Source organism: Montipora capricornis, chromosome 10 (genome assembly GCF_036669925.1).
Source record: "Montipora capricornis isolate CH-2021 chromosome 10, ASM3666992v2, whole genome shotgun sequence".
NCBI lineage: Eukaryota > Metazoa > Cnidaria > Anthozoa > Scleractinia > Acroporidae > Montipora > Montipora capricornis.
In genome coordinates, this window is record NC_090892.1 from 35,069,903 (window position 1) to 35,077,402 (window position 7,500).

At 38.0% G+C, this 7,500-nt stretch overlaps 1 pseudogene; it reads right to left on the reverse strand.

Annotated features, from left to right (window-relative positions):
• The window catches only part of LOC138020728 (adenosine receptor A1-like), a 9,326-nt pseudogene that overhangs the window by 193 nt on the left and 1,633 nt on the right, over nt 1-7,500 (reverse strand).

Below are 7,500 nucleotides of genomic sequence, written 5' to 3' on the forward strand. Positions count from 1 at the left end.
TCATCTTTTTTTCTAATAAACAAGCCAGGCCACCTATTCTATGTACAAGTAACGTTGTTCATAGTGGAAGTGGTACAATGTTCCGCGCTTTATAAGGTATTAAAGAGAAAATCCTTAGTTAACAACAAATGACCATCCCTTTCGATTTGCAACCATTGTGTACTGTCAGTGTAGGCGGTCAGTTTTCATGGCTTAAAAATCCATTACCGTTCCACTGTTATCCTGATCTTCTTCGCCTTCGGTATCACGATTTCTGGCCACCTCTCTCTTAAACGTACCAAAAAAGGAGCACATTCATGTGGGTTAAAAATATATCACATCTCAGTCCTATTTAGTGCGTACATGTTTATTTTTACATGCTATGAGTGCACATGCCATCAAATCAGTTTTACCTCTTGTGTAAACATTTTGATCCTCCTTTGTCGCACCTGGAGAAGAAAGTAACAAAAGACACAGCAACACTACATACCAACGCTTCATTTTAAAACGTAAGGAAGCAAAGACCAATTCTAACAATCATAACATATAACATGCTTCATGTACATTGTAAACCTGGGTTGGGAAAAGGGTAGTTCACTGTTACATGTTAATGCCCTATTCAATGTTCGTCTGAAGGGAAAGTTTTGCGAGCGTGACAGCGTTTTCTCTTGCATTGCACTAATAACAATTTGCTGTTCCTTAAACACTGAAATCATTCCTATCACTTGGTGTTCTAATAACATTTGGTATATTAGCCAATGTACTCTATCACTATGAGAATTTTTATCTTGTTTTGACCTAGCATGTTACTTAATTGCTTCGATAGTGTCTCATTCAAGAATTACCTCCTCAGAGTCTACCACGGTTTCTTCCAGAGTCACTTCAGCAGACTCACCACCAGCATTATCATCCTACAGTGACAAACATTGAACAGTTGCTTTTAAAATTTTTGAGGTGGTTTGATGCATCACTGACATTTCAGAGACTTTCGTGGATTAAGACGTGAACCGCCCAATCTTCATCAATCCTTTTCCTCCTAAGGGTGACTTAATAGATTTTACTCTGGCTAACGCCAGACCATTTTACTCGTCAAATGGAGGGTACTGTATCTGAGTTTTATATGATTGGGTATTTTACAACAAACACCCTTTCGATCTTTCTTCCTGTTCATTCTGAAAATTCAAATTATTTTAATTTGACCTTGCAGAGATTATTTCTTCCTTTCTACAAGTTTTACAACCAACACGACAATATTCTTTTTTTTTTCCATTAATGACACTCAGATCACTCATGCCCTATTCAATGTTCGTCTGAAGGGAAAGTTTTGCGAGCGTGACAGCGTTTTCTCTTGCATTGCACTAATAATGGAAGAAATGAAGGATCATCTTGTTGCAACCGAAACTAGTAGGTCCAAAATATGTTATACTCTGTACAAAGTTATGACTATTTAAAGAATAATTACATTGCAAACATATTTGGTCATTACACTGCATTCTACCGATAATCAGGGCAGCCTGTCATAAACGGCTGGGGACCGGGGGTTTTCTGCTCATATTTTGAGGTATGTCCCCAGCTACTTTGATATAATACCAGCCTGTTGACCTCACTACAGCAACTCGAATCCCCGGCTATTTTGTTTAAATCCCGGCCTACTTTAAAAATTAGTGACAGCCCTGGATAATGATGTCCAGATTTTATGATCAACTGAACTTGTGTCATAATTTGAAAACCTCTAATTTAATATGTTTAGTACATGTACCCATTAATAAAAAAAAAATTGAGTTTTACAACATTTGAACTTTTTCTTCACATATTTTGAAAATTGTAACCCTGACGGATAATTGTTTAAATGGAACAACCTTAGGAATGATCATGGTGACCATAACGATAACATGGAAACCAGGCATTATGATGCAGAGTTTGGGAATCAAACCAGGGCCATAGTGGTGGCAGGCGGGCTCTCTCACTGCGGTGCCAACCCAGTTGCCCTTAATTTATCAGGGAGAGAGGGGAGGCTGATGGCTCACCTGAAAGACAAACATCGAAAAATTAATTACTGGAATTTCCCCCTTTCCCCCCCCCCACCCCCTTCATCTTGGAACTGGTGGATGGTCCACTTTCAAGACATCTCGCCCTGTTTAACAAACACTTGACAACAGTTGTAACCTTACATGCAATGCATAGATTATTCATTAACATGCAGAATGAACTTGTCACCTCTTTCAGATTGCACTAGTGGTCCACAATTTGATGTCAGACTGTGGCAATGCTTTTGAAGGCCAAGGGGGTCCCACAAGCATTGTCAGTAATCTGTCTTAATCCAACTGAGGTATACAAATTTCTGAAAATGATATCATTATTGTTATTTCGTGTTACCCTTTGTTGCATGTAAATAAAGACTTTTCTACCTGCATAACTCATGTGGCAATAGCAAAAAGGTGAAAATTAAAAAAAAAAAAACCAAATGCAGGAAACTGAATGCATGAAGTTGTACATTAGTCTTAAGTGCTGGGATGAGTAGTTTGTTTAGAATAGCACTCTATACAAGGATTTATTTTAACATTGAAATATGTTATACTAGGCAGGTGCGGCTACAGAGTTACTTAGATTTGGCTCCTCTGTGTATTATCAGGTACACTCTGACAGACAGAGCTATAAATATTTTAAGGTACGCACCGACCTAAACATGTGGCATACAATGGCTTGTAATGGTTTTATGGTTTCAAATTTTCTTAACTGCATGCTGAATTGAATAGCAATTTGCAAGTTGCATAAATTTTGTATCTTTCATTTGCACTGATTTTAGACAAGATAAGCTTTATTTGTAATTTTGCAGAAATATCATGGAGTCAGACTGTACAGACATAATGAATAAGTGCCACATTCATGTGGCTCTCGTCGGGTCACAGTTTGACGGAGAATGTGAGTATAATAACTTAGAATTCTTAAGTCGGAATGACATGAGTTAAATGTAGGTGTATAGTGACATTTCCTTTTCAGATGCAGATGAGTGGTATCTGAATGCATTTAATACAGGCTTTAATTTAATTTTTTGTCTCTCTCTAGTGTGTGGTAACAAGAATACATCGAAGGTGGATGACATTGAGGTGAGGCTTCTGCAGCCAACGATGTCCTCAATAAAGATGGTCGATGGAGCCTTTTTAGCAGGTATATGACCTGTACACTGCTACGAAATGAATTAAACTGTAGAAAACAACAAAAACAGGACAGTAAAGCAAATAGACATGCAAACAAAACAACCCTTGGATAGTAACGGTTTCTTCACCTGTTACTGGCAAAGGGTACATGTATCTATTTGGTCCTTTACCTGTTACGCCAGCCACCGACAGTTAGATACATTTCTTTTATTTTGTTTTAGTAGACATACCTTTAGGAAAGTCAGAGTTTTATTTGCTGTCTGTATATGATTTGACTTTGATAGTTTCAACATGTGAAATTACAAAAGATTGCACAAGTTCTCTCACCTAGTGGGGTATTAGCATTATAGTTGGAACAAAAGTTATTTAATTTGAAAATTGACAAATTTGAGGAATGTATATGGTCTAAATGAATCCTTGCTTGATTTTCTAACATATTTAACATGAGGTTTAAATCATTGAACTTGTAACCTTACCTACTATTACAGGACATGAGCTAGAGCAGCCCGGCATCCCAGACCTGAGGAGGGCAGTGATTGATGCAATCGAAGCTGTTGAGGCCCTCCGTGCACAGAGGTAAGGAAATTGAAATATCTTTTCAAATTGCAGATCTGGAATTTATCATTCAGCAGATACATGTACTCATGATTTTTGGTTGGTCCATTACTTTTTTATTAGATGGTGACATGCACTCACTTCAGACAGAGCTGGAGTGCACGAATGATTTGATGTCCAATTTCAATTGAAGCATTTTAAGGTGTTATTGTATCACAGAGATATTCTCAGGACCAATAGGGAACTGAAAAGGACCCAAGAACAAGAACTGCAGTTGTCGGTTAGTCAGTCTGATATGACATACATGTACAGTACAAAATTCTAAAGGTGGTTTGAATGAGGATTGACTTCTTTACTATTATTCCGGTATCATAAAAATCCCCCAGCTGCTGAAAGTGCAACTGCGATAACAACATGCTTTGCTTTTAACTTAGGAACTGGAAGAAAGAAGAAAACAAGTCAAACAGACTGTAAGTAAAATATTTGTCTTGTGCGCATAATGTAGTAGGGAGAGCACTTCTTTACTGATTACCTGTGTCCCGTAATTATCAATCACGTATGCCTTTTGTTGATATCGACTTTAAGCATCTCGATTTGAGTGTCATTAATGGAAAAAAAAAAGAATATTGTCGTGTTGGTTGTAAAACTTGTAGAAAGGAAGAAATAATCTCTGCAAGGTCAAATTAAAATAATTTGAATTTTCAGAATGAACAGGAAGAAAGATCGAAAGGGTGTTTGTTGTAAAATACCCAATCATATAAAACTCAGATACAGTACCCTCCATTTGACGAGTAAAATGGTCTGGCGTTAGCCAGAGTAAAATCTATTAAGTCACCCTTAGGAGGAAAGGATTGATGAAGATTGGGCGGTTCACGTCTTAATCCACGAAAGTCTCTGAAATGTCAGTGATGCATCAAACCACCTCAAAAATTTTAAAAGCAACTGTTCAATGTTTGTCACTGTAGGATGATAATGCTGGTGGTGAGTCTGCTGAAGTGACTCTGGAAGAAACCGTGGTAGACTCTGAGGAGGTAATTCTTGAATGAGACACTATCGAAGCAATTAAGTAACATGCTAGGTCAAAACAAGATAAAAATTCTCATAGTGATAGAGTACATTGGCTAATATACCAAATGTTATTAGAACACCAAGTGATAGGAATGATTTCAGTGTTTAAGGAACAGCAAATTGTTATTAGTGCAATGCAAGAGAAAACGCTGTCACGCTCGCAAAACTTTCCCTTCAGACGAACATTGAATAGGGCATTAACATGTAACAGTGAACTACCCTTTTCCCAACCCAGGTTTACAATGTACATGAAGCATGTTATATGTTATGATTGTTAGAATTGGTCTTTGCTTCCTTACGTTTTAAAATGAAGCGTTGGTATGTAGTGTTGCTGTGTCTTTTGTTACTTTCTTCTCCAGGTGCGACAAAGGAGGATCAAAATGTTTACACAAGAGGTAAAACTGATTTGATGGCATGTGCACTCATAGCATGTAAAAATAAACATGTACGCACTAAATAGGACTGAGATGTGATATATTTTAACCCACATGAATGTGCTCCTTTTTTGGTACGTTTAAGAGAGAGGTGGCCAGAAATCGTGATACCGAAGGCGAAGAAGATCAGGATAACAGTGGAACGGTAATGGATTTTTAAGCCATGAAAACTGACCGCCTACACTGACAGTACACAATGGTTGCAAATCGAAAGGGATGGTCATTTGTTGTTAACTAAGGATTTTCTCTTTAATACCTTATAAAGCGCGGAACATTGTACCACTTCCACTATGAACAACGTTACTTGTACATAGAATAGGTGGCCTGGCTTGTTTATTAGAAAAAAAGATGACAGAAAGTTTTGTAAACTTCACATTTCTGTGGTGTTGTGGCTAAAGATGCAGTTTTGTGGAAAGCATTCTGCTTTGAAAACACGTCTGCAAACACTTAGCACAGTAAATTGAAGTACAGTACATATCTATTCTTTTCTAAAATTTTTGAACTTTTTTTCTTTTTCGCAGGTGATGTTCGATACGTCCCTATAAGCGGTGTAGTGGAATGCTGGTTTTGAGGGCAAAACATGCAATCGTGGCCAAACACTTTGGGACACTTGGCATAAATAAATAATGGACCAACCAATCGTGAATAGTGTTCATGTTTATTTCCTCTATATAAATGAATTTTGCGAACATTTGTTAAGCTCAAACAATGAGAGAGGGCACTTGCCAGCTTGACATTGAGTCAATTCTGTCCCATTGGGAATTGTTGGAGTTTGCAATTTAAAGAGATCTGCAGTACGGAGCTAAAGTTGTATTTTCTTGTAGGAGTTCAAAAAGTTTAAAACTTTAAAACTCGTATAGTGCCTATACGTATACTATTTGTTATATGTAAGTTTTATGTCAATAAAACGAACTGGCAACCAACTGTGATCGTGTGACTATGCATGATTAAGACATGATGGATAATAACAGAATGGGAGAAGAATTATTCGAAGTAAAAAAGGAACTTCTTTACTCATACCTGTATTTAACCTGTTCTTGTTCTCAAAAACGTCCTTTATGGAATCCCAAAAAATAGTAAGTTTCAAAAGTGGCACTTCAGAGGTGTGCTTACGGGGGACTTTTCATTTTTCACATTGAAGCGGGCCTTTTAACGAGTCCTGAAACGGGGATATCTAAGAGGACCAAAAATAAAAGCTGGTCTTTTAAGGAACGTAAGTTCAAACGGTCTATATAAGGCCCTGTTTACGAGCAGGTAGGGTTACCCTAGCACTCACACATTTTTTCTTTTTTTTTCAACGACGTGTTTACAATGCAGCTAGGGTTACCCTGGCGCTAGGGTAACCCTATGTGAGTGCTAGGGTTACCCTAGAGCGAGTGCTATGGCTACCCTAGCTCTAGGGTAACCCTAGCTGCCTTGTAAACGCTCTGCTAGGGACAATTCGCCTACCCGAGACAACTTTTTAGCGGTTCCCATTGTGTTTGTGATGCTGGTGGTTACCAAGCACGCAAAGTTGTCCCGGGTGGTAGGGTATCCATACTTGTGAAATTTTGCTTGTAAACCCGGGCTATCTTTGACCCTCCTGCTAGGGTAACCCTGGCATACTGTTTTTATATAGCACTCTTTTCCCATCTACTTATAATGATCCCAGTAGAGTTACCCTACCTGCTTGTAAACAGGGCCTAAGAGGTCCGATACGGCCAGTCTGGACCTTATGGGGATTTTTAAAACAGCCGGGTTTTTAAGGATTCTAAAAAGTGGCTTTTTAAGGAGAGCCGGCCTTTTAATGAATCTTAAAACTGGCCTTTTAGGGAGTCTTCAAAAGCTGGCGGCCAAGCTGGCTCTGAAATAGCCGGTCTTTTAAGCAGTATTTATGGAATCATTAAAAAAATCTAAAATATCCGGGGTTTTTTTTGTAATCTTGAAAAGGTGCCTCGCTGGCTCTTTAAGGAGTCTGAAATAGCCGACCTTAAAAAGGAATTGTAAAAAGCTGGCTCTTCACCGAGTCTTAAATAACCGGCTTTTTTGGCTTGCCTTTAATCGCTGGCTCTTTAAGGAGTCTGAAATAGGATTAAGCTGGCTCTTTACTTACAAGTCTTAAATAGCAGGTCTTTTAAGTAATCTTACAAAAGCTGAAGCTGACATTCTCCACATTTCTTTCAAGGAGTCTTTGAAGCGGGTTTTTTAACTGGCTATATAAGAGGCCAATATCACATTAAATCATGCTCAGTCTTGCCAGTAAGAAGAATAATCAACCTTCCACAAAGAACTTAACAATTAGCAAAAAGAAATCAAAGAAAAAATAA